The sequence below is a fragment of the Aquarana catesbeiana genome, linkage group LG04, assembly GCF_042186555.1.
Source record: "Aquarana catesbeiana isolate 2022-GZ linkage group LG04, ASM4218655v1, whole genome shotgun sequence".
Lineage (NCBI taxonomy): Eukaryota > Metazoa > Chordata > Amphibia > Anura > Ranidae > Aquarana > Aquarana catesbeiana.
The window spans coordinates 37,182,734-37,206,171 of record NC_133327.1 but is presented as its reverse complement, the minus strand read 5'-3'; the positions used below and the strand labels follow the sequence as shown (position 1 = coordinate 37,206,171).

At 52.8% G+C, this 23,438-nt stretch overlaps 15 non-coding genes across 15 annotated transcripts; all 15 read left to right on the top strand.

Annotated features, from left to right (window-relative positions):
* The first annotated feature begins 1,213 nt into the window (after positions 1 to 1,213).
* On the top strand, positions 1,214 to 1,284 carry TRNAG-GCC (transfer RNA glycine (anticodon GCC)). Its single transcript has one exon. It is a non-coding gene; the product is annotated as a tRNA-Gly (tRNA).
* A 1,344-nt stretch (positions 1,285 to 2,628) lies between these two features.
* TRNAS-GCU (transfer RNA serine (anticodon GCU)) lies at positions 2,629 to 2,699 on the top strand. The gene has a single exon. It is a non-coding gene; the product is annotated as a tRNA-Ser (tRNA).
* Positions 2,700 to 5,455: 2,756 nt separating this feature from the next.
* On the top strand, positions 5,456 to 5,526 carry TRNAG-GCC (transfer RNA glycine (anticodon GCC)). The gene has a single exon. It is a non-coding gene; the product is annotated as a tRNA-Gly (tRNA).
* A 1,342-nt stretch (positions 5,527 to 6,868) lies between these two features.
* Positions 6,869 to 6,939, top strand: TRNAG-GCC (transfer RNA glycine (anticodon GCC)). The gene has a single exon. It is a non-coding gene; the product is annotated as a tRNA-Gly (tRNA).
* A 1,343-nt stretch (positions 6,940 to 8,282) lies between these two features.
* Positions 8,283 to 8,353, top strand: TRNAG-GCC (transfer RNA glycine (anticodon GCC)). The gene has a single exon. It is a non-coding gene; the product is annotated as a tRNA-Gly (tRNA).
* Positions 8,354 to 9,696: 1,343 nt separating this feature from the next.
* On the top strand, positions 9,697 to 9,767 carry TRNAG-GCC (transfer RNA glycine (anticodon GCC)). Its single transcript has one exon. It is a non-coding gene; the product is annotated as a tRNA-Gly (tRNA).
* Positions 9,768 to 10,903: 1,136 nt separating this feature from the next.
* Positions 10,904 to 10,974, top strand: TRNAG-GCC (transfer RNA glycine (anticodon GCC)). Its single transcript has one exon. It is a non-coding gene; the product is annotated as a tRNA-Gly (tRNA).
* A 1,343-nt stretch (positions 10,975 to 12,317) lies between these two features.
* TRNAG-GCC (transfer RNA glycine (anticodon GCC)) lies at positions 12,318 to 12,388 on the top strand. Its single transcript has one exon. It is a non-coding gene; the product is annotated as a tRNA-Gly (tRNA).
* A 1,342-nt stretch (positions 12,389 to 13,730) lies between these two features.
* TRNAG-GCC (transfer RNA glycine (anticodon GCC)) lies at positions 13,731 to 13,801 on the top strand. The gene has a single exon. It is a non-coding gene; the product is annotated as a tRNA-Gly (tRNA).
* Positions 13,802 to 14,938: 1,137 nt separating this feature from the next.
* On the top strand, positions 14,939 to 15,009 carry TRNAG-GCC (transfer RNA glycine (anticodon GCC)). The gene has a single exon. It is a non-coding gene; the product is annotated as a tRNA-Gly (tRNA).
* A 1,343-nt stretch (positions 15,010 to 16,352) lies between these two features.
* Positions 16,353 to 16,423, top strand: TRNAG-GCC (transfer RNA glycine (anticodon GCC)). Its single transcript has one exon. It is a non-coding gene; the product is annotated as a tRNA-Gly (tRNA).
* A 1,342-nt stretch (positions 16,424 to 17,765) lies between these two features.
* On the top strand, positions 17,766 to 17,836 carry TRNAG-GCC (transfer RNA glycine (anticodon GCC)). Its single transcript has one exon. It is a non-coding gene; the product is annotated as a tRNA-Gly (tRNA).
* Positions 17,837 to 18,863: 1,027 nt separating this feature from the next.
* Positions 18,864 to 18,934, top strand: TRNAG-GCC (transfer RNA glycine (anticodon GCC)). Its single transcript has one exon. It is a non-coding gene; the product is annotated as a tRNA-Gly (tRNA).
* Positions 18,935 to 20,857: 1,923 nt separating this feature from the next.
* On the top strand, positions 20,858 to 20,928 carry TRNAG-GCC (transfer RNA glycine (anticodon GCC)). Its single transcript has one exon. It is a non-coding gene; the product is annotated as a tRNA-Gly (tRNA).
* Positions 20,929 to 22,271: 1,343 nt separating this feature from the next.
* Positions 22,272 to 22,342, top strand: TRNAG-GCC (transfer RNA glycine (anticodon GCC)). Its single transcript has one exon. It is a non-coding gene; the product is annotated as a tRNA-Gly (tRNA).
* The last annotated feature ends 1,096 nt before the right edge of the window (positions 22,343 to 23,438 follow it).

The window sequence follows — 23,438 nt, the reverse complement described above, 5'->3', positions numbered from 1 at the left end:
GGTTCTTTTGGAAACCACCTTCTCCTAATGACATCATTGAAACCCATGAGGTCATACTTCCGAAAGGGATCAGTTGTCAATGGACTCACGAAGGGAGAAAAAAAATGGGGGGACTCTGAGGAAGGGAGAGTGCAAACCTTCGAAGCTCGGAAAACGGGTGGCTGTCCTGGTGTCTAGCGGCCAGAGCAGGTTGTGGATTTTGCAAAACTGCATATATTACGCATAGCACATAAGAGGACAGGGATCAGCCATAGCGCCAACGGGGAGCCCGAGCAAAGGGGGATTAGCTCAAGTGGTAGAGCGCTCGCTTAGCATGCGAGAGGTAGCGGGATCGATGCCCGCATTCTCCAAACGCTGCCTTCCTGGGAGGCACCTCGCTTTTGCGTTTGTTGTTGAAGCTTGGAACCGAGCGCCGCGAGCAACATGGGAAGCCAGAGTCCTCCTCATAACATGTGCCAAGGCGGCGTTGACGCGTTTTTTTTTTTGAGGCAGCTGTGGCTTCAGCCAAAGTCAGGCAGGCAGTATTGGACAAAAGCAATCCATTAAAGAAAGCACGGCCAGGCTTCCTTTGCCAAGAGACAATATTGCATTAGCACAAAAGGTGCCCGTGCCATCCTTATGCTGAGGGTTTTGGACTCGTTTAACCACCAGAATCAGGTTCAACTTCTCTTTGTGTGTGAAAGAGCGCCCTTTGGCCCCACTAGCAAATATCGACTGGCATAGGAAAAGGCAACGTAGCAGAGGATGGTTTCGATCCATCGACCTCTGGGTTATGGGCCCAGCACGCTTCCGCTGCGCCACTCTGCTCTTGCTGCCGAGCTGGTGCATCGACAACAAAATGTGGATCTAGTTTGCTACCGATCCCATGGGGAGTGGGTCCATCTGGCAAAGTCACAATGTAGATGACGAGGCGTTTCCATCGATGTTGACAAGCAAAAGGTGCCAGTGCCATCCTTATGCTGAGGGTTTTGGCTCAGCACGCTTCCGCTGCGCCACTCTGCTCTTGTTGCTGAGGAGGAGCATCAACAACAAAATGTGGATCTAGTTTGCTACCGATCCCATGGGGAGTGGGTCCATCTGGCAAAGTCACAATGTAGATGACAAGGCGTTTCCATCGATGTTGACAAGCTAATGCCAAGTCAAGTCTGGGCAAAAGCTGGACTCTCCTAGACCAGCTGAGCGAGGAGGGTGATGGCGCCGGCCCCGGCGTGGCGCATTGGTGGTTCAGTGGTAGAATTCTCGCCTGCCACGCGGGAGGCCCGGGTTCGATTCCCGGCCAATGCAATTATGGTGTCTTTGTCTTTAAAGCCCCCCCTTCCCCCCCCCCGGGTAGCTCTCTCCCGCCAATTTCAAGTCCGGTGGAATGCATCAAGGCACAAGGTGTTTATTGTCTAGAACGTACTAGGTGGTGGGAAGGTTCTTTTGGAAACCACCTTCTCCTAATGACATCATTGAAACCCATGAGGTCATACTTCCGAAAGGGATCAGTTGTCAATGGACTCACGAAGGGAGAAAAAAAATGGGGGGACTCTGAGGAAGGGAGAGTGCAAACCTTCGAAGCTCGGAAAACGGGTGGCTGTCCTGGTGTCTAGCGGCCAGAGCAGGTTGTGGATTTTGCAAAACTGCATATATTACGCATAGCACATAAGAGGACAGGGATCAGCCATAGCGCCAACGGGGAGCCCGAGCAAAGGGGGATTAGCTCAAGTGGTAGAGCGCTCGCTTAGCATGTGAGAGGTAGCGGGATCGATGCCCGCATTCTCCAAACGCTGCCTTCCTGGGAGGCACCTCGCTTTTGCGTTTGTTGTTGAAGCTTGGAACCGAGCGCCGCGAGCAACATGGGAAGCCAGAGTCCTCCTCATAACATGTGCCAAGGCAGCGTTGACGCGTTTTTTTTTTTGAGGCAGCTGTGGCTTCAGCCAAAGTCAGGCAGGCAGTATTGGACAAAAGCAATCCATTAAAGAAAGCACGGCCAGGCTTCCTTTGCCAAGAGACAATATTGCATTAGCACAAAAGGTGCCCGTGCCATCCTTATGCTGAGGGTTTTGGACTCGTTTAACCACCAGAATCAGGTTCAACTTCTCTTTGTGTGTGAAAGAGCGCCCTTTGGCCCCACTAGCAAATATCGACTGGCATAGGAAAAGGCAACGTAGCAGAGGATGGTTTCGATCCATCGACCTCTGGGTTATGGGCCCAGCACGCTTCCGCTGCGCCACTCTGCTCTTGCTGCCGAGCTGGTGCATCGACAACAAAATGTGGATCTAGTTTGCTACCGATCCCATGGGGAGTGGGTCCATCTGGCAAAGTCACAATGTAGATGACGAGGCGTTTCCATCGATGTTGACAAGCAAAAGGTGCCAGTGCCATCCTTATGCTGAGGGTTTTGGCTCAGCACGCTTCCGCTGCGCCACTCTGCTCTTGTTGCTGAGGAGGAGCATCAACAACAAAATGTGGATCTAGTTTGCTACCGATCCCATGGGGAGTGGGTCCATCTGGCAAAGTCACAATGTAGATGACAAGGCGTTTCCATCGATGTTGACAAGCTAATGCCAAGTCAAGTCTGGGCAAAAGCTGGACTCTCCTAGACCAGCTGAGCGAGGAGGGTGATGGCGCCGGCCCCGGCGTGGCGCATTGGTGGTTCAGTGGTAGAATTCTCGCCTGCTACGCGGGAGGCCCGGGTTCGATTCCCGGCCAATGCAATTATGGTGTCTTTGTCTTTAAAGCCCCCCCTTCCCCCCCCCGGGTAGCTCTCTCCCGCCAATTTCAAGTCCGGTGGAATGCATCAAGGCACAAGGTGTTTATTGTCTAGAACGTACTAGGTGGTGGGTAGGTTCTTTTGGAAACCACCTTCTCCTAATGACATCATTGAAACCCATGAGGTCATACTTCCGAAAGGGATCAGTTGTCAATGGACTCACGAAGGGAGAAAAAAAATGGGGGGACTCTGAGGAAGGGAGAGTGCAAACCTTCGAAGCTCGGAAAACGGGTGGCTGTCCTGGTGTCTAGCGGCCAGAGCAGGTTGTGGATTTTGCAAAACTGCATATATTACGCATAGCACATAAGAGGACAGGGATCAGCCATAGCGCCAACGGGGAGCCCGAGCAAAGGGGGATTAGCTCAAGTGGTAGAGCGCTCGCTTAGCATGCGAGAGGTAGCGGGATCGATGCCCGCATTCTCCAAACGCTGCCTTCCTGGGAGGCACCTCGCTTTTGCGTTTGTTGTTGAAGCTTGGAACCGAGCGCCGCGAGCAACATGGGAAGCCAGAGTCCTCCTCATAACATGTGCCAAGGCGGCGTTGACGCGTTTTTTTTTTTGAGGCAGCTGTGGCTTCAGCCAAAGTCAGGCAGGCAGTATTGGACAAAAGCAATCCATTAAAGAAAGCACGGCCAGGCTTCCTTTGCCAAGAGACAATATTGCATTAGCACAAAAGGTGCCCGTGCCATCCTTATGCTGAGGGTTTTGGACTCGTTTAACCACCAGAATCAGGTTCAACTTCTCTTTGTGTGTGAAAGAGCGCCCTTTGGCCCCACTAGCAAATATCGACTGGCATAGGAAAAGGCAACGTAGCAGAGGATGGTTTCGATCCATCGACCTCTGGGTTATGGGCCCAGCACGCTTCCGCTGCGCCACTCTGCTCTTGCTGCCAAGCTGGTGCATCGACAACAAAATGTGGATCTAGTTTGCTACCGATCCCATGGGGAGTGGGTCCATCTGGCAAAGTCACAATGTAGATGACGAGGCGTTTCCATCGATGTTGACAAGCAAAAGGTGCCAGTGCCATCCTTATGCTGAGGGTTTTGGCTCAGCACGCTTCCGCTGCGCCACTCTGCTCTTGTTGCTGAGGAGGAGCATCAACAACAAAATGTGGATCTAGTTTGCTACCGATCCCATGGAGAGTGGGTCCATCTGGCAAAGTCACAATGTAGATGACAAGGCGTTTCCATCGATGTTGACAAGCTAATGCCAAGTCAAGTCTGGGCAAAAGCTGGACTCTCCTAGACCAGCTGAGCGAGGAGGGTGATGGCGCCGGCCCCGGCGTGGCGCATTGGTGGTTCAGTGGTAGAATTCTCGCCTGCCACGCGGGAGGTCCGGGTTCGATTCCCGGCCAATGCAATTATGGTGTCTTTGTCTTTAAAGCCCCCCCTTCCCCCCCCGGGTAGCTCTCTCCCGCCAATTTCAAGTCCGGTGGAATGCATCAAGGCACAAGGTGTTTATTGTCTAGAACGTACTAGGTGGTGGGAAGGTTCTTTTGGAAACCACCTTCTCCTAATGACATCATTGAAACCCATGAGGTCATACTTCCGAAAGGGATCAGTTGTCAATGGACTCACGAAGGGAGAAAAAAAATGGGGGGACTCTGAGGAAGGGAGAGTGCAAACCTTCGAAGCTCGGAAAACGGGTGGCTGTCCTGGTGTCTAGCGGCCAGAGCAGGTTGTGGATTTTGCAAAACTGCATATATTACGCATAGCACATAAGAGGACAGGGATCAGCCATAGCGCCAACGGGGAGCCCGAGCAAAGGGGGATTAGCTCAAGTGGTAGAGCGCTCGCTTAGCATGCGAGAGGTAGCGGGATCGATGCCCGCATTCTCCAAACGCTGCCTTCCTGGGAGGCACCTCGCTTTTGCGTTTGTTGTTGAAGCTTGGAACCGAGCGCCGCGAGCAACATGGGAAGCCAGAGTCCTCCTCATAACATGTGCCAAGGCGGCGTTGATGCGTTTTTTTTTTTGAGGCAGCTGTGGCTTCAGCCAAAGTCAGGCAGGCAGTATTGGACAAAAGCAATCCATTAAAGAAAGCACGGCCAGGCTTCCTTTGCCAAGAGACAATATTGCATTAGCACAAAAGGTGCCCGTGCCATCCTTATGCTGAGGGTTTTGGACTCGTTTAACCACCAGAATCAGGTTCAACTTCTCTTTGTGTGTGAAAGAGCGCCCTTTGGCCCCACTAGCAAATATCGACTGGCATAGGAAAAGGCAACGTAGCAGAGGATGGTTTCGATCCATCGACCTCTGGGTTATGGGCCCAGCACGCTTCCGCTGCGCCACTCTGCTCTTGCTGCCGAGCTGGTGCATCGACAACAAAATGTGGATCTAGTTTGCTACCGATCCCATGGGGAGTGGGTCCATCTGGCAAAGTCACAATGTAGATGACGAGGCGTTTCCATCGATGTTGACAAGCAAAAGGTGCCAGTGCCATCCTTATGCTGAGGGTTTTGGCTCAGCACGCTTCCGCTGCGCCACTCTGCTCTTGTTGCTGAGGAGGAGCATCAACAACAAAATGTGGATCTAGTTTGCTACCGATCCCATGGGGAGTGGGTCCATCTGGCAAAGTCACAATGTAGATGACAAGGCGTTTCCATCGATGTTGACAAGCTAATGCCAAGTCAAGTCTGGGCAAAAGCTGGACTCTCCTAGACCAGCTGAGCGAGGAGGGTGATGGCGCCGGCCCCGGCGTGGCGCATTGGTGGTTCAGTGGTAGAATTCTCGCCTGCCACGCGGGAGGCCCGGGTTCGATTCCCGGCCAATGCAATTATGGTGTCTTTGTCTTTAAAGCCCCCCCTTCCCCCCCCGGGTAGCTCTCTCCCGCCAATTTCAAGTCCGGTGGAATGCATCAAGGCACAAGGTGTTTATTGTCTAGAACGTACTAGGTGGTGGGAAGGTTCTTTTGGAAACCACCTTCTCCTAATGACATCATTGAAACCCATGAGGTCATACTTCCGAAAGGGATCAGTTGTCAATGGACTCACGAAGGGAGAAAAAAAATGGGGGGACTCTGAGGAAGGGAGAGTGCAAACCTTCGAAGCTCGGAAAACGGGTGGCTGTCCTGGTGTCTAGCGGCCAGAGCAGGTTGTGGATTTTGCAAAACTGCATATATTACGCATAGCACATAAGAGGACAGGGATCAGCCATAGCGCCAACGGGGAGCCCGAGCAAAGGGGGATTAGCTCAAGTGGTAGAGCGCTCGCTTAGCATGCGAGAGGTAGCGGGATCGATGCCCGCATTCTCCAAACGCTGCCTTCCTGGGAGGCACCTCGCTTTTGCGTTTGTTGTTGAAGCTTGGAACCGAGCGCCGCGAGCAACATGGGAAGCCAGAGTCCTCCTCATAACATGTGCCAAGGCGGCGTTGACGCGTTTTTTTTTTTGAGGCAGCTGTGGCTTCAGCCAAAGTCAGGCAGGCAGTATTGGACAAAAGCAATCCATTAAAGAAAGCACGGCCAGGCTTCCTTTGCCAAGAGACAATATTGCATTAGCACAAAAGGTGCCCGTGCCATCCTTATGCTGAGGGTTTTGGACTCGTTTAACCACCAGAATCAGGTTCAACTTCTCTTTGTGTGTGAAAGAGCGCCCTTTGGCCCCACTAGCAAATATCGACTGGCATAGGAAAAGGCAACGTAGCAGAGGATGGTTTCGATCCATCGACCTCTGGGTTATGGGCCCAGCACGCTTCCGCTGCGCCACTCTGCTCTTGCTGCCGAGCTGGTGCATCGACAACAAAATGTGGATCTAGTTTGCTACCGATCCCATGGGGAGTGGGTCCATCTGGCAAAGTCACAATGTAGATGACGAGGCGTTTCCATCGATGTTGACAAGCAAAAGGTGCCAGTGCCATCCTTATGCTGAGGGTTTTGGCTCAGCACGCTTCCGCTGCGCCACTCTGCTCTTGTTGCTGAGGAGGAGCATCAACAACAAAATGTGGATCTAGTTTGCTACCGATCCCATGGGGAGTGGGTCCATCTGGCAAAGTCACAATGTAGATGACAAGGCGTTTCCATCGATGTTGACAAGCTAATGCCAAGTCAAGTCTGGGCAAAAGCTGGACTCTCCTAGACCAGCTGAGCGAGGAGGGTGATGGCGCCGGCCCCGGCGTGGCGCATTGGTGGTTCAGTGGTAGAATTCTCGCCTGCCACGCGGGAGGCCCGGGTTCGATTCCCGGCCAATGCAATTATGGTGTCTTTGTCTTTAAAGCCCCCCCTTCCCCCCCCAGGTAGCTCTCTCCCGCCAATTTCAAGTCCGGTGGAATGCATCAAGGCACAAGGTGTTTATTGTCTAGAACGTACTAGGTGGTGGGAAGGTTCTTTTGGAAACCACCTTCTCCTAATGACATCATTGAAACCCATGAGGTCATACTTCCGAAAGGGATCAGTTGTCAATGGACTCACGAAGGGAGAAAAAAAATGGGGGGACTCTGAGGAAGGGAGAGTGCAAACCTTCGAAGCTCGGAAAACGGGTGGCTGTCCTGGTGTCTAGCGGCCAGAGCAGGTTGTGGATTTTGCAAAACTGCATATATTACGCATAGCACATAAGAGGACAGGGATCAGCCATAGCGCCAACGGGGAGCCCGAGCAAAGGGGGATTAGCTCAAGTGGTAGAGCGCTCGCTTAGCATGCGAGAGGTAGCGGGATCGATGCCCGCATTCTCCAAACGCTGCCTTCCTGGGAGGCACCTCGCTTTTGCGTTTGTTGTTGAAGCTTGGAACCGAGCGCCGCGAGCAACATGGGAAGCCAGAGTCCTCCTCATAACATGTGCCAAGGCGGCGTTGACGCGTTTTTTTTTTTTGAGGCAGCTGTGGCTTCAGCCAAAGTCAGGCAGGCAGTATTGGACAAAAGCAATCCATTAAAGAAAGCACGGCCAGGCTTCCTTTGCCAAGAGACAATATTGCATTAGCACAAAAGGTGCCCGTGCCATCCTTATGCTGAGGGTTTTGGACTCGTTTAACCACCAGAATCAGGTTCAACTTCTCTTTGTGTGTGAAAGAGCGCCCTTTGGCCCCACTAGCAAATATCGACTGGCATAGGAAAAGGCAACGTAGCAGAGGATGGTTTCGATCCATCGACCTCTGGGTTATGGGCCCAGCACGCTTCCGCTGCGCCACTCTGCTCTTGCTGCCGAGCTGGTGCATCGACAACAAAATGTGGACCTAGTTTGCTACCGATCCCATGGGGAGTGGGTCCATCTGGCAAAGTCACAATGTAGATGACGAGGCGTTTCCATCGATGTTGACAAGCAAAAGGTGCCAGTGCCATCCTTATGCTGAGGGTTTTGGCTCAGCACGCTTCCGCTGCGCCACTCTGCTCTTGTTGCTGAGGAGGAGCATCAACAACAAAATGTGGATCTAGTTTGCTACCGATCCCATGGGGAGTGGGTCCATCTGGCAAAGTCACAATGTAGATGACAAGGCGTTTCCATCGATGTTGACAAGCTAATGCCAAGTCAAGTCTGGGCAAAAGCTGGACTCTCCTAGACCAGCTGAGCGAGGAGGGTGATGGCGCCGGCCCCGGCGTGGCGCATTGGTGGTTCAGTGGTAGAATTCTCGCCTGCCACGCGGGAGGCCCGGGTTCGATTCCCGGCCAATGCAATTATGGTGTCTTTGTCTTTAAAGCCCCCCCTTCCCCCCCCCGGGTAGCTCTCTCCCGCCAATTTCAAGTCCGGTGGAATGCATCAAGGCACAAGGTGTTTATTGTCTAGAACGTACTAGGTGGTGGGAAGGTTCTTTTGGAAACCACCTTCTCCTAATGACATCATTGAAACCCATGAGGTCATACTTCCGAAAGGGATCAGTTGTCAATGGACTCACGAAGGGAGAAAAAAAATGGGGGGACTCTGAGGAAGGGAGAGTGCAAACCTTCGAAGCTCGGAAAACGGGTGGCTGTCCTGGTGTCTAGCGGCCAGAGCAGGTTGTGGATTTTGCAAAACTGCATATATTACGCATAGCACATAAGAGGACAGGGATCAGCCATAGCGCCAACGGGGAGCCCGAGCAAAGGGGGATTAGCTCAAGTGGTAGAGCGCTCGCTTAGCATGCGAGAGGTAGCGGGATCGATGCCCGCATTCTCCAAACGCTGCCTTCCTGGGAGGCACCTCGCTTTTGCGTTTGTTGTTGAAGCTTGGAACCGAGCGCCGCGAGCAACATGGGAAGCCAGAGTCCTCCTCATAACATGTGCCAAGGCGGCGTTGACGCGTTTTTTTTTTTGAGGCAGCTGTGGCTTCAGCCAAAGTCAGGCAGGCAGTATTGGACAAAAGCAATCCATTAAAGAAAGCACAGCCAGGCTTCCTTTGCCAAGAGACAATATTGCATTAGCACAAAAGGTGCCCGTGCCATCCTTATGCTGAGGGTTTTGGACTCGTTTAACCACCAGAATCAGGTTCAACTTCTCTTTGTGTGTGAAAGAGCGCCCTTTGGCCCCACTAGCAAATATCGACTGGCATAGGAAAAGGCAACGTAGCAGAGGATGGTTTCGATCCATCGACCTCTGGGTTATGGGCCCAGCACGCTTCCGCTGCGCCACTCTGCTCTTGCTGCCGAGCTGGTGCATCGACAACAAAATGTGGATCTAGTTTGCTACCGATCCCATGGGGAGTGGGTCCATCTGGCAAAGTCACAATGTAGATGACGAGGCGTTTCCATCGATGTTGACAAGCAAAAGGTGCCAGTGCCATCCTTATGCTGAGGGTTTTGGCTCAGCACGCTTCCGCTGCGCCACTCTGCTCTTGTTGCTGAGGAGGAGCATCAACAACAAAATGTGGATCTAGTTTGCTACCGATCCCATGGGGAGTGGGTCCATCTGGCAAAGTCACAATGTAGATGACAAGGCGTTTCCATCGATGTTGACAAGCTAATGCCAAGTCAAGTCTGGGCAAAAGCTGGACTCTCCTAGACCAGCTGAGCGAGGAGGGTGATGGCGCCGGCCCCGGCGTGGCGCATTGGTGGTTCAGTGGTAGAATTCTCGCCTGCCACGCGGGAGGCCCGGGTTCGATTCCCGGCCAATGCAATTATGGTGTCTTTGTCTTTAAAGCCCCCCCTTCCCCCCCCCGGGTAGCTCTCTCCCGCCAATTTCAAGTCCGGTGGAATGCATCAAGGCACAAGGTGTTTATTGTCTAGAACGTACTAGGTGGTGGGAAGGTTCTTTTGGAAACCACCTTCTCCTAATGACATCATTGAAACCCATGAGGTCATACTTCCGAAAGGGATCAGTTGTCAATGGACTCACGAAGGGAGAAAAAAAATGGGGGGACTCTGAGGAAGGGAGAGTGCAAACCTTCGAAGCTCGGAAAACGGGTGGCTGTCCTGGTGTCTAGCGGCCAGAGCAGGTTGTGGATTTTGCAAAACTGCATATATTACGCATAGCACATAAGAGGACAGGGATCAGCCATAGCGCCAACGGGGAGCCCAAGCAAAGGGGGATTAGCTCAAGTGGTAGAGCGCTCGCTTAGCATGCGAGAGGTAGCGGGATCGATGCCCGCATTCTCCAAACGCTGCCTTCCTGGGAGGCACCTGGCTTTTGCGTTTGTTGTTGAAGCTTGGAACCGAGCGCCGCGAGCAACATGGGAAGCCAGAGTCCTCCTCATAACATGTGCCAAGGCGGCGTTGATGCGTTTTTTTTTTTGAGGCAGCTGTGGCTTCAGCCAAAGTCAGGCAGGCAGTATTGGACAAAAGCAATCCATTAAAGAAAGCACGGCCAGGCTTCCTTTGCCAAGAGACAATATTGCATTAGCACAAAAGGTGCCCGTGCCATCCTTATGCTGAGGGTTTTGGACTCGTTTAACCACCAGAATCAGGTTCAACTTCTCTTTGTGTGTGAAAAGTCACAATGTAGATGACGAGGCGTTTCCATCGATGTTGACAAGCAAAAGGTGCCAGTGCCATCCTTATGCTGAGGGTTTTGGCTCAGCACGCTTCCGCTGCGCCACTCTGCTCTTGTTGCTGAGGAGGAGCATCAACAACAAAAGGTGGATCTAGTTTGCTACCGATCCCATGGGGAGTGGGTCCATCTGGCAAAGTCACAATGTAGATGACAAGGCGTTTCCATCGATGTTGACAAGCTAATGCCAAGTCAAGTCTGGGCAAAAGCTGGACTCTCCTAGACCAGCTGAGCGAGGAGGGTGATGGCGCCGGCCCCGGCGTGGCGCATTGGTGGTTCAGTGGTAGAATTCTCGCCTGCCACGCGGGAGGCCCGGGTTCGATTCCCGGCCAATGCAATTATGGTGTCTTTGTCTTTAAAGCCCCCCCTTCCCCCCCCCGGGTAGCTCTCTCCCGCCAATTTCAAGTCCGGTGGAATGCATCAAGGCACAAGGTGTTTATTGTCTAGAACGTACTAGGTGGTGGGAAGGTTCTTTTGGAAACCACCTTCTCCTAATGACATCATTGAAACCCATGAGGTCATACTTCCGAAAGGGATCAGTTGTCAATGGACTCACGAAGGGAGAAAAAAAATGGGGGGACTCTGAGGAAGGGAGAGTGCAAACCTTCGAAGCTCGGAAAACGGGTGGCTGTCCTGGTGTCTAGCGGCCAGAGCAGGTTGTGGATTTTGCAAAACTGCATATATTACGCATAGCACATAAGAGGACAGGGATCAGCCATAGCGCCAACGGGGAGCCCGAGCAAAGGGGGATTAGCTCAAGTGGTAGAGCGCTCGCTTAGCATTCGAGAGGTAGCGGGATCGATGCCCGCATTCTCCAAACGCTGCCTTCCTGGGAGGCACCTGGCTTTTGCGTTTGTTGTTGAAGCTTGGAACCGAGCGCCGCGAGCAACATGGGAAGCCAGAGTCCTCCTCATAACATGTGCCAAGGCGGCGTTGACGCGTTTTTTTTTTTGAGGCAGCTGTGGCTTCAGCCAAAGTCAGGCAGGCAGTATTGGACAAAAGCAATCCATTAAAGAAAGCACGGCCAGGCTTCCTTTGCCAAGAGACAATATTGCATTAGCACAAAAGGTGCCCGTGCCATCCTTATGCTGAGGGTTTTGGACTCGTTTAACCACCAGAATCAGGTTCAACTTCTCTTTGTGTGTGAAAGAGCGCCCTTTGGCCCCACTAGCAAATATCGACTGGCATAGGAAAAGGCAACGTAGCAGAGGATGGTTTCGATCCATCGACCTCTGGGTTATGGGCCCAGCACGCTTCCGCTGCGCCACTCTGCTCTTGCTGCCGAGCTGGTGCATCGACAACAAAATGTGGATCTAGTTTGCTACCGATCCCATGGGGAGTGGGTCCATCTGGCAAAGTCACAATGTAGATGACGAGGCGTTTCCATCGATGTTGACAAGCAAAAGGTGCCAGTGCCATCCTTATGCTGAGGGTTTTGGCTCAGCACGCTTCCGCTGCGCCACTCTGCTCTTGTTGCTGAGGAGGAGCATCAACAACAAAATGTGGATCTAGTTTGCTACCGATCCCATGGGGAGTGGGTCCATCTGGCAAAGTCACAATGTAGATGACAAGGCGTTTCCATCGATGTTGACAAGCTAATGCCAAGTCAAGTCTGGGCAAAAGCTGGACTCTCCTAGACCAGCTGAGCGAGGAGGGTGATGGCGCCGGCCCCGGCGTGGCGCATTGGTGGTTCAGTGGTAGAATTCTCGCCTGCCACGCGGGAGGCCCGGGTTCGATTCCCGGCCAATGCAATTATGGTGTCTTTGTCTTTAAAGCCCCCCCTTCCCCCCCCGGGTAGCTCTCTCCCGCCAATTTCAAGTCCGGTGGAATGCATCAAGGCACAAGGTGTTTATTGTCTAGAACGTACTAGGTGGTGGGAAGGTTCTTTTGGAAACCACCTTCTCCTAATGACATCATTGAAACCCATGAGGTCATACTTCCGAAAGGGATCAGTTGTCAATGGACTCACGAAGGGAGAAAAAAAATGGGGGGACTCTGAGGAAGGGAGAGTGCAAACCTTCGAAGCTCGGAAAACGGGTGGCTGTCCTGGTGTCTAGCGGCCAGAGCAGGTTGTGGATTTTGCAAAACTGCATATATTACGCATAGCACATAAGAGGACAGGGATCAGCCATAGCGCCAACAGGGAGCCCGAGCAAAGGGGGATTAGCTCAAGTGGTAGAGCGCTCGCTTAGCATGCAAGAGGTAGCGGGATCGATGCCCGCATTCTCCAAACGCTGCCTTCCTGGGAGGCACCTGGCTTTTGCGTTTGTTGTTGAAGCTTGGAACCGAGCGCCGCGAGCAACATGGGAAGCCAGAGTCCTCCTCATAACATGTGCCAAGGCGGCGTTGACGCGTTTTTTTTTTTGAGGCAGCTGTGGCTTCAGCCAAAGTCAGGCAGGCAGTATTGGACAAAAGCAATCCATTAAAGAAAGCACGGCCAGGCTTCCTTTGCCAAGAGACAATATTGCATTAGCACAAAAGGTGCCCGTGCCATCCTTATGCTGAGGGTTTTGGACTCGTTTAACAACCAGAATCAGGTTCAACTTCTCTTTGTGTGTGAAAGAGCGCCCTTTGGCCCCACTAGCAAATATCGACTGGCATAGGAAAAGGCAATGTAGCAGAGGATGGTTTCGATCCATCGACCTCTGGGTTATGGGCCCAGCACGCTTCCGCTGCGCCACTCTGCTCTTGCTGCCGAGCTGGTGCATCGACAACAAAATGTGGATCTAGTTTGCTACCGATCCCATGGGGAGTGGGTCCATCTGGCAAAGTCACAATGTAGATGACGAGGCGTTTCCATCGATGTTGACAAGCAAAAGGTGCCAGTGCCATCCTTATGCTGAGGGTTTTGGCTCAGCACGCTTCCGCTGCGCCACTCTGCTCTTGTTGCTGAGGAGGAGCATCAACAACAAAATGTGGATCTAGTTTGCTACCGATCCCATGGGGAGTGGGTCCATCTGGCAAAGTCACAATGTAGATGACAAGGCGTTTCCATCGATGTTGACAAGCTAATGCCAAGTCAAGTCTGGGCAAAAGCTGGACTCTCCTAGACCAGCTGAGCGAGGAGGGTGATGGCGCCGGCCCCGGCGTGGCGCATTGGTGGTTCAGTGGTAGAATTCTCGCCTGCCACGCGGGAGGCCCGGGTTCGATTCCCGGCCAATGCAATTATGGTGTCTTTGTCTTTAAAGCCCCCCCTTTCCCCCCCCCGGGTAGCTCTCTCCCGCCAATTTCAAGTCCGGTGGAATGCATCAAGGCACAAGGTGTTTATTGTCTAGAACGTACTAGGTGGTGGGAAGGTTCTTTTGGAAACCACCTTCTCCTAATGACATCATTGAAACCCATGAGGTCATACTTCCGAAAGGGATCAGTTGTCAATGGACTCACGAAGGGAGAAAAAAAATGGGGGGACTCTGAGGAAGGGAGAGTGCAAACCTTCGAAGCTCGGAAAACGGGTGGCTGTCCTGGTGTCTAGCGGCCAGAGCAGGTTGTGGATTTTGCAAAACTGCATATATTACGCATAGCACATAAGAGGACAGGGATCAGCCATAGCGCCAACGGGGAGCCCGAGCAAAGGGGGATTAGCTCAAGTGGTAGAGCGCTCGCTTAGCATGCGAGAGGTAGCGGGATCGATGCCCGCATTCTCCAAACGCTGCCTTCCTGGGAGGCACCTGGCTTTTGCGTTTGTTGTTGAAGCTTGGAACCGAGCGCCGCGAGCAACATGGGAAGCCAGAGTCCTCCTCATAACATGTGCCAAGGCGGCGTTGATGCGTTTTTTTTTTTGAGGCAGCTGTGGCTTCAGCCAAAGTCAGGCAGGCAGTATTGGACAAAAGCAATCCATTAAAGAAAGCACGGCCAGGCTTCCTTTGCCAAGAGACAATATTGCATTAGCACAAAAGGTGCCCGTGCCATCCTTATGCTGAGGGTTTTGGACTCGTTTAACCACCAGAATCAGGTTCAACTTCTCTTTGTGTGTGAAAAGTCACAATGTAGATGACGAGGCGTTTCCATCGATGTTGACAAGCAAAAGGTGCCAGTGCCATCCTTATGCTGAGGGTTTTGGCTCAGCACGCTTCCGCTGCGCCACTCTGCTCTTGTTGCTGAGGAGGAGCATCAACAACAAAAGGTGGATCTAGTTTGCTACCGATCCCATGGGGAGTGGGTCCATCTGGCAAAGTCACAATGTAGATGACAAGGCGTTTCCATCGATGTTGACAAGCTAATGCCAAGTCAAGTCTGGGCAAAAGCTGGACTCTCCTAGACCAGCTGAGCGAGGAGGGTGATGGCGCCGGCCCCGGCGTGGCGCATTGGTGGTTCAGTGGTAGAATTCTCGCCTGCCACGCGGGAGGCCCGGGTTCGATTCCCGGCCAATGCAATTATGGTGTCTTTGTCTTTAAAGCCCCCCCTTCCCCCCCCCGGGTAGCTCTCTCCCGCCAATTTCAAGTCCGGTGGAATGCATCAAGGCACAAGGTGTTTATTGTCTAGAACGTACTAGGTGGTGGGAAGGTTCTTTTGGAAACCACCTTCTCCTAATGACATCATTGAAACCCATGAGGTCATACTTCCGAAAGGGATCAGTTGTCAATGGACTCACGAAGGGAGAAAAAAAATGGGGGGACTCTGAGGAAGGGAGAGTGCAAACCTTCGAAGCTCGGAAAACGGGTGGCTGTCCTGGTGTCTAGCGGCCAGAGCAGGTTGTGGATTTTGCAAAACTGCATATATTACGCATAGCACATAAGAGGACAGGGATCAGCCATAGCGCCAACGGGGAGCCCGAGCAAAGGGGGATTAGCTCAAGTGGTAGAGCGCTCGCTTAGCATTCGAGAGGTAGCGGGATCGATGCCCGCATTCTCCAAACGCTGCCTTCCTGGGAGGCACCTGGCTTTTGCGTTTGTTGTTGAAGCTTGGAACCGAGCGCCGCGAGCAACATGGGAAGCCAGAGTCCTCCTCATAACATGTGCCAAGGCGGCGTTGACGCGTTTTTTTTTTTGAGGCAGCTGTGGCTTCAGCCAAAGTCAGGCAGGCAGTATTGGACAAAAGCAATCCATTAAAGAAAGCACGGCCAGGCTTCCTTTGCCAAGAGACAATATTGCATTAGCACAAAAGGTGCCCGTGCCATCCTTATGCTGAGGGTTTTGGACTCGTTTAACCACCAGAATCAGGTTCAACTTCTCTTTGTGTGTGAAAGAGCGCCCTTTGGCCCCACTAGCAAATATCGACTGGCATAGGAAAAGGCAACGTAGCAGAGGATGGTTTCGATCCATCGACCTCTGGGTTATGGGCCCAGCACGCTTCCGCTGCGCCACTCTGCTCTTGCTGCCGAGCTGGTGCATCGACAACAAAATGTGGATCTAGTTTGCTACCGATCCCATGGGGAGTGGGTCCATCTGGCAAAGTCACAATGTAGATGACGAGGCGTTTCCATCGATGTTGACAAGCAAAAGGTGCCAGTGCCATCCTTATGCTGAGGGTTTTGGCTCAGCACGCTTCCGCTGCGCCACTCTGCTCTTGTTGCTGAGGAGGAGCATCAACAACAAAATGTGGATCTAGTTTGCTACCGATCCCATGGGGAGTGGGTCCATCTGGCAAAGTCACAATGTAGATGACAAGGCGTTTCCATCGATGTTGACAAGCTAATGCCAAGTCAAGTCTGGGCAAAAGCTGGACTCTCCTAGACCAGCTGAGCGAGGAGGGTGATGGCGCCGGCCCCGGCGTGGCGCATTGGTGGTTCAGTGGTAGAATTCTCGCCTGCCACGCGGGAGGCCCGGGTTCGATTCCCGGCCAATGCAATTATGGTGTCTTTGTCTTTAAAGCCCCCCCTTCCCCCCCCGGGTAGCTCTCTCCCGCCAATTTCAAGTCCGGTGGAATGCATCAAGGCACAAGGTGTTTATTGTCTAGAACGTACTAGGTGGTGGGAAGGTTCTTTTGGAAACCACCTTCTCCTAATGACATCATTGAAACCCATGAGGTCATACTTCCGAAAGGGATCAGTTGTCAATGGACTCACGAAGGGAGAAAAAAAATGGGGGGACTCTGAGGAAGGGAGAGTGCAAACCTTCGAAGCTCGGAAAACGGGTGGCTGTCCTGGTGTCTAGCGGCCAGAGCAGGTTGTGGATTTTGCAAAACTGCATATATTACGCATAGCACATAAGAGGACAGGGATCAGCCATAGCGCCAACAGGGAGCCCGAGCAAAGGGGGATTAGCTCAAGTGGTAGAGCGCTCGCTTAGCATGCGAGAGGTAGCGGGATCGATGCCCGCATTCTCCAAACGCTGCCTTCCTGGGAGGCACCTGGCTTTTGCGTTTGTTGTTGAAGCTTGGAACCGAGCGCCGCGAGCAACATGGGAAGCCAGAGTCCTCCTCATAACATGTGCCAAGGCGGCGTTGACGCGTTTTTTTTTTTGAGGCAGCTGTGGCTTCAGCCAAAGTCAGGCAGGCAGTATTGGACAAAAGCAATCCATTAAAGAAAGCACGGCCAGGCTTCCTTTGCCAAGAGACAATATTGCATTAGCACAAAAGGTGCCCGTGCCATCCTTATGCTGAGGGTTTTGGACTCGTTTAACAACCAGAATCAGGTTCAACTTCTCTTTGTGTGTGAAAGAGCGCCCTTTGGCCCCACTAGCAAATATCGACTGGCATAGGAAAAGGCAATGTAGCAGAGGATGGTTTCGATCCATCGACCTCTGGGTTATGGGCCCAGCACGCTTCCGCTGCGCCACTCTGCTCTTGCTGCCGAGCTGGTGCATCGACAACAAAATGTGGATCTAGTTTGCTACCGATCCCATGGGGAGTGGGTCCATCTGGCAAAGTCACAATGTAGATGACGAGGCGTTTCCATCGATGTTGACAAGCAAAAGGTGCCAGTGCCATCCTTATGCTGAGGGTTTTGGCTCAGCACGCTTCCGCTGCGCCACTCTGCTCTTGTTGCTGAGGAGGAGCATCAACAACAAAATGTGGATCTAGTTTGCTACCGATCCCATGGGGAGTGGGTCCATCTGGCAAAGTCACAATGTAGATGACAAGGCGTTTCCATCGATGTTGACAAGCTAATGCCAAGTCAAGTCTGGGCAAAAGCTGGACTCTCCTAGACCAGCTGAGCGAGGAGGGTGATGGCGCCGGCCCCGGCGTGGCGCATTGGTGGTTCAGTGGTAGAATTCTCGCCTGCCACGCGGGAGGCCCGGGTTCGATTCCCGGCCAATGCAATTATGGTGTCTTTGTCTTTAAAGCCCCCCCTTTCCCCCCCCCGGGTAGGGACAGGGATCAGCCATAGCGCCAACGGGGAGCCCGAGCAAAGGGGGATTAGCTCAAGTGGTAGAGCGCTCGCTTAGCATGCGAGAGGTAGCGGGATCGATGCCCGCATTCTCCAAACGCTGCCTTCCTGGGAGGCACCTGGCTTTTGCGTTTGTTGTTGAAGCTTGGAACCGAGCGCCGCGAGCAACATGGGAAGCCAGAGTCCTCCTCATAACATGTGCCAAGGCGGCGTTGACGCGTTTTTTTTTTTGAGGCAGCTGTGGCTTCAGCCAAAGTCAGGCAGGCAGTATTGGACAAAAGCAATCCATTAAAGAAAGCACGGCCAGGCTTCCTTTGCCAAGAGACAATATTGCATTAGCACAAAAGGTGCCCGTGCCATCCTTATGCTGAGGGTTTTGGACTCGTTTAACCACCAGAATCAGGTTCAACTTCTCTTTGTGTGTGAAAGAGCGCCCTTTGGCCCCACTAGCAAATATCGACTGGCATAGGAAAAGGCAACGTAGCAGAGGATGGTTTCGATCCATCGACCTCTGGGTTATGGGCCCAGCACGCTTCCGCTGCGCCACTCTGCTCTTGCTGCCGAGCTGGTGCATCGACAACAAAATGTGGATCTAGTTTGCTACCGATCCCATGGGGAGTGGGTCCATCTGGCAAAGTCACAATGTAGATGACGAGGCGTTTCCATCGATGTTGACAAGCAAAAGGTGCCAGTGCCATCCTTATGCTGAGGGTTTTGGCTCAGCACGCTTCCGCTGCGCCACTCTGCTCTTGTTGCTGAGGAGGAGCATCAACAACAAAATGTGGATCTAGTTTGCTACCGATCCCATGGGGAGTGGGTCCATCTGGCAAAGTCACAATGTAGATGACAAGGCGTTTCCATCGATGTTGACAAGCTAATGCCAAGTCAAGTCTGGGCAAAAGCTGGACTCTCCTAGACCAGCTGAGCGAGGAGGGTGATGGCGCCGGCCCCGGCGTGGCGCATTGGTGGTTCAGTGGTAGAATTCTCGCCTGCCACGCGGGAGGCCCGGGTTCGATTCCCGGCCAATGCAATTATGGTGTCTTTGTCTTTAAAGCCCCCCCTTCCCCCCCCCGGGTAGCTCTCTCCCGCCAATTTCAAGTCCGGTGGAATGCATCAAGGCACAAGGTGTTTATTGTCTAGAACGTACTAGGTGGTGGGAAGGTTCTTTTGGAAACCACCTTCTCCTAATGACATCATTGAAACCCATGAGGTCATACTTCCGAAAGGGATCAGTTGTCAATGGACTCACGAAGGGAGAAAAAAAATGGGGGGACTCTGAGGAAGGGAGAGTGCAAACCTTCGAAGCTCGGAAAACGGGTGGCTGTCCTGGTGTCTAGCGGCCAGAGCAGGTTGTGGATTTTGCAAAACTGCATATATTACGCATAGCACATAAGAGGACAGGGATCAGCCATAGCGCCAACGGGGAGCCCGAGCAAAGGGGGATTAGCTCAAGTGGTAGAGCGCTCGCTTAGCATGCGAGAGGTAGCGGGATCGATGCCCGCATTCTCCAAACGCTGCCTTCCTGGGAGGCACCTGGCTTTTGCGTTTGTTGTTGAAGCTTGGAACCGAGCGCCGCGAGCAACATGGGAAGCCAGAGTCCTCCTCATAACATGTGCCAAGGCGGCGTTGACGCGTTTTTTTTTTTGAGGCAGCTGTGGCTTCAGCCAAAGTCAGGCAGGCAGTATTGGACAAAAGCAATCCATTAAAGAAAGCACGGCCAGGCTTCCTTTGCCAAGAGACAATATTGCATTAGCACAAAAGGTGCCCGTGCCATCCTTATGCTGAGGGTTTTGGACTCGTTTAACCACCAGAATCAGGTTCAACTTCTCTTTGTGTGTGAAAGAGCGCCCTTTGGCCCCACTAGCAAATATCGACTGGCATAGGAAAAGGCAACGTAGCAGAGGATGGTTTCGATCCATCGACCTCTGGGTTATGGGCCCAGCACGCTTCCGCTGCGCCACTCTGCTCTTGCTGCTGAGCTGGTGCATCGACAACAAAATGTGGATCTAGTTTGCTACCGATCCCATGGGGAGTGGGTCCATCTGGCAAAGTCACAATGTAGATGACGAGGCGTTTCCATCGATGTTGACAAGCAAAAGGTGCCAGTGCCATCCTTATGCTGAGGGTTTTGGCTCAGCACGCTTCCGCTGCGCCACTCTGCTCTTGTTGCTGAGGAGGAGCATCAACAACAAAATGTGGATCTAGTTTGCTACCGATCCCATGGGGAGTGGGTCCATCTGGCAAAGTCACAATGTAGATGACAAGGCGTTTCCATCGATGTTGACAAGCTAATGCCAAGTCAAGTCTGGGCAAAAGCTGGACTCTCCTAGACCAGCTGAGCGAGGAGGGTGATGGCCCCGGCCCCGGCGTGGCGCATTGGTGGTTCAGTGGAAGAATTCTCGCCTGCCACGCGGGAGGCCCGGGTTCGATTCCCGGCCAATGCAATTATGGTGTCTTTGTCTTTAAAGCCCCCCGTAGCAGAGGATGGTTTCGATCCATCGACCTCTGGGTTATGGGCCCAGCACGCTTCCGCTGCGCCACTCTGCTCTTGCTGCCAAGCTGGTGCATCGACAACAAAATGTGGATCTAGTTTGCTACCGATCCCATGGGGAGTGGGTCCATCTGGCAAAGTCACAATGTAGATGACGAGGCGTTTCCATCGATGTTGACAAGCAAAAGGTGCCAGTGCCATCCTTATGCTGAGGGTTTTGGCTCAGCACGCTTCCGCTGCGCCACTCTGCTCTTGTTGCTGAGGAGGAGCATCAACAACAAAATGTGGATCTAGTTTGCTACCGATCCCATGGGGAGTGGGTCCATCTGGCAAAGTCACAATGTAGATGACAAGGCGTTTCCATCGATGTTGACAAGCTAATGCCAAGTCAAGTCTGGGCAAAAGCTGGACTCTCCTAGACCAGCTGAGCGAGGAGGGTGATGGCGCCGGCCCCGGCGTGGCGCATTGGTGGTTCAGTGGTAGAATTCTCGCCTGCCACGCGGGAGGCCCGGGTTCGATTCCCGGCCAATGCAATTATGGTGTCTTTGTCTTTAAAGCCCCCCCTTCCCCCCCCCGGGTAGCTCTCTCCCGCCAATTTCAAGTCCGGTGGAATGCATCAAGGCACAAGGTGTTTATTGTCTAGAACGTACTAGGTGGTGGGAAGGTTCTTTTGGAAACCACCTTCTCCTAATGACATCATTGAAACCCATGAGGTCATACTTCCGAAAGGGATCAGTTGTCAATGGACTCACGAAGGGAGAAAAAAAATGGGGGGACTCTGAGGAAGGGAGAGTGCAAACCTTCGAAGCTCGGAAAACGGGTGGCTGTCCTGGTGTCTAGCGGCCAGAGCAGGTTGTGGATTTTGCAAAACTGCATATATTACGCATAGCACATAAGAGGACAGGGATCAGCCATAGCGCCAACGGGGAGCCCGAGCAAAGGGGGATTAGCTCAAGTGGTAGAGCGCTCGCTTAGCATGCGAGAGGTAGCGGGATCGATGCCCGCATTCTCCAAACGCTGCCTTCCTGGGAGGCACCTGGCTTTTGCGTTTGTTGTTGAAGCTTGGAACCGAGCGCCGCGAGCAACATGGGAAGCCAGAGTCCTCCTCATAACATGTGCCAAGGCGGCGTTGACGCGTTTTTTTTTTTGAGGCAGCTGTGGCTTCAGCCAAAGTCAGGCAGGCAGTATTGGACAAAAGCAATCCATTAAAGAAAGCATGGCCAGGCTTCCTTTGCCAAGAGACAATATTGCATTAGCACAAAAGGTGCCCGTGCCATCCTTATGCTGAGGGTTTTGGACTCGTTTAACCACCAGAATCAGGTTCAACTTCTCTTTGTGTGTGAAAGAGCGCCCTTTGGCCCCACTAGCAAATATCGACTGGCATAGGAAAAGGCAACGTAGCAGAGGATGGTTTCGATCCATCGACCTCTGGGTTATGGGCCCAGCACGCTTCCGCTGCGCCACTCTGCTCTTGCTGCCGAGCTGGTGCATCGACAACAAAATGTGGATCTAGTTTGCTACCGATCCCATGGGGAGTGGGTCCATCTGGCAAAGTCACAATGTAGATGACGAGGCGTTTCCATCGATGTTGACAAGCAAAAGGTGCCAGTGCCATCCTTATGCTGAGGGTTTTGGCTCAGCACGCTTCCGCTGCGCCACTCTGCTCTTGTTGCTGAGGAGGAGCATCAACAACAAAATGTGGATCTAGTTTGCTACCGATCCCATGGGGAGTGGGTCCATCTGGCAAAGTCACAATGTAGATGACAAGGCGTTTCCATCGATGTTGACAAGCTAATGCCAAGTCAAGTCTGGGCAAAAGCTGGACTCTCCTAGACCAGCTGAGCGAGGAGGGTGATGGCGCCGGCCCCGGCGTGGCGCATTGGTGGTTCAGTGGTAGAATTCTCGCCTGCCACGCGGGAGGCCCGGGTTCGATTCCCGGCCAATGCAATTATGGTGTCTTTGTCTTTAAAGCCCCCCCTTCCCCCCCCCGGGTAGCTCTCTCCCGCCAATTTCAAGTCCGGTGGAATGCATCAAAGCACAAGGTGTTTATTGTCTAGAACGTACTAGGTGGTGGGAAGGTTCTTTTGGAAACCACCTTCTCCTAATGACATCATTGAAACCCATGAGGTCATACTTCCGAAAGGGATCAGTTGTCAATGGACTCACGAAGGGAGAAAAAAAATGGGGGGACTCTGAGGAAGGGAGAGTGCAAACCTTCGAAGCTCGGAAAACGGGTGGCTGTCCTGGTGTCTAGCGGCCAGAGCAGGTTGTGGATTTTGCAAAACTGCATATATTACGCATAGCACATAAGAGGACAGGGATCAGCCATAGCGCCAACGGGGAGCCCGAGCAAAGGGGGATTAGCTCAAGTGGTAGAGCGCTCGCTTAGCATGCGAGAGGTAGCGGGATCGATGCCCGCATTCTCCAAACGCTGCCTTCCTGGGAGGCACCTGGCTTTTGCGTTTGTTGTTGAAGCTTGGAACCGAGCGCCGCGAGCAACATGGGAAGCCAGAGTCCTCCTCATAACATGTGCCAAGGCGGCGTTGACGCGTTTTTTTTTTTGAGGCAGCTGTGGCTTCAGCCAAAGTCAGGCAGGCAGTATTGGACAAAAGCAATCCATTAAAGAAAGCACGGCCAGGCTTCCTTTGCCAAGAGACAATATTGCATTAGCACAAAAGGTGCCCGTGCCATCCTTATGCTGAGGGTTTTGGACTCGTTTAACCACCAGAATCAGGTTCAACTTCTCTTTGTGTGTGAAAGAGCGCCCTTTGGCCCCACTAGCAAATATCGACTGGCATAGGAAAAGGCAACGTAGCAGAGGATGGTTTCGATCCATCGACCTCTGGGTTATGGGCCCAGCACGCTTCCGCTGCGCCACTCTGCTCTTGCTGCCGAGCTGGTGCATCGACAACAAAATGTGGATCTAGTTTGCTACCGATCCCATGGGGAGTGGGTCCATCTGGCAAAGTCACAATGTAGATGACGAGGCGTTTCCATCGATGTTGACAAGCAAAAGGTGCCAGTGCCATCCTTATGCTGAGGG